General features: G+C 31.8%; 1 protein-coding gene across 2 annotated transcripts in view; it reads right to left on the bottom strand.

The window, feature by feature from the left end:
- The window catches only part of LOC113784411 (tyrosine--tRNA ligase 1, cytoplasmic-like), a 3,340-nt gene extending 1,953 nt beyond the window's left edge, over window positions 1-1,387 (bottom strand). The window contains exon 1 of one of the 2 annotated variants that reach the window (XM_027330575.2): window positions 1,068-1,387. The gene's annotated coding sequence lies outside the window, so the exon portion shown is untranslated. The remainder of the gene's footprint in view (window positions 1-1,067) is intronic. The other variant, XM_027330576.2, reaches the window with a different exon arrangement.
- Between the last annotated feature and the right edge of the window lie 590 nt (window positions 1,388-1,977).

The following is a 1,977-nucleotide window of genomic DNA, read 5'->3' as shown; positions in this document are numbered from 1 at the left end:
AGCACAACAACCCCCCCAACCCCCCCCCCCCCCCCCTTATCAAGGGGAAAAGACGGAAAAACCTCCGTCTTGGAAGCTCGCTCCCAAGAGTTATCACATGATGGCAAATGAGCCCATTTCACCAAAACCTCCATATTGCCTCCAACATCAGTCCTCCACTGCAGTATATCTTCTGGCTGTACAGCCATTGAAAGCTCCTCAGTCAACATTGGTGGCAAGGTCTGAGGTGATTGCTGCGGTTTCACAGCCTTCTTAAGCCATGAAACATGTGGAACACCGGATGAACTTTAGTTTCACAGCCTGCGGTTTCACAAAATTGATCTAATGGGACGATTTTTGTGTTACATTTTAGTTTTTAAGGCCCATAAAACAAATCATCTTCTACTGCACCATATTCTAGAACACTCCATATTTTTTCATATTTCAACAAAAAATATTAACACAAACACGAATTAAGCATTGCATTGTATCATTTTGTTATATCAGTGTTGCCAAATAGGGACTATAGTTGTGCTATAGTGTAATGGAATTTTAACAAATTGTTATTGTTATGTGATACACCATTTTAGTGCATGTTTGGTTCCACTTTTGGAGGAGCCAAAATCAATAATGGGGTATAAATTGATTTGAGTATGTTTGGATGCTATCCATAGAATTGATTTTGGTATATTTGGATGCTATCAGTAGAATCGATTTTGCCTCCATAATTGATTCTATCTTGAAGTTAGGATTTGCATCTTCTGAGTTTTAACACTAAAATTTATTGTTCAAGTGTTCAACTAACTTTTTCGTAACCATATCTAAACATAAATCACTTTATGTTCAACTTACTTTTAACTAAAATCAACTCATTCAAAATCAATTTTAGTCACAGTAGCACCAAACACACACTCAGTACAAAATGTGATACCAGAATTTAAACAAACCATGATCTGCAATTGACAAAGTTACATTCTATGAGATAAGGCAAAATGTGGCCTAATTTATGTGTATAATTCATCAGAATCGAAAACAGTGATAGCTATATAAAATCAAATCATAATAACGAAGTGAGAAAGATAAATTACGTAGGATCACGGTGGTTGTTGTTATCGTCGTCGTCGGAAGAATTTTGGAAATCGTCAACCTCTTCGACCTGCAATTCCTCGAGATCGAGCTGGCGAATCTGCTCGATTTGATACATCTCCCTCTCGAGGATTCTTCTGTCGTTTTCTTCCATTTTCTGCAAGTGTTTTAGGGTTTGGTTGTGTTGTGTGCTAAGTAACGAACTCAACTACTCACACTATTGTGAGAGAAGCGCCAATCTCAAACTCTCAATCCAAACCCCACGATTGAAATCTATACGATAATAAAAGATGCGGTCAACACATTTAGGACGAATCCTCAATTTGTATGTTTCATACAATCTATCTATCTATTTAAAAAAATTAATGATTTGAATTTTATTTTTTTTAATTAAAAAATACAATATAATAAGTTTTAAATATTATAATATATAATACAATGATATAGAATAATTAATATTTATAAAATTATAATAAAACTCTTTAAATATATGGCTTTCAACTTTTAAAAAAAAATTATTTTTATAATTTAATTAACGACATATATATAATTCATGCATTTAAATAATTATATAGCATGAAATCACATATCATACTATTTGAAATAAATTATATTATCGTTCGACGATACGATGAAAGACCAAAACTACAGTGAAATATTCTATTTTTTTATAATAAAAAATATATAAATTGCTTTAATACTCCTTTCTCTCAAACTATATTTTATTTTCGTCATTTCATACAAATTAAAAAATTTAATTAAGTTACTGAAAATCGTATTTGATGTCTATAACTAAAAATATCGAGAGAAAACCAACTTCAAAACTTAGTGGATAACTCGTAACTTTACTATAGCAATATAACATGCACCAAAATAACTAGTAAAATTGAAGACAAATACACTATTATATTA

This window comes from Cicer arietinum, chromosome 7 (assembly GCF_000331145.2).
Source record: "Cicer arietinum cultivar CDC Frontier isolate Library 1 chromosome 7, Cicar.CDCFrontier_v2.0, whole genome shotgun sequence".
Taxonomy (NCBI): Eukaryota; Viridiplantae; Streptophyta; class Magnoliopsida; order Fabales; family Fabaceae; genus Cicer; species Cicer arietinum.
Note: the sequence above shows the minus strand (reverse complement) of the source record. Positions and strands in the feature narration are given on the sequence as shown.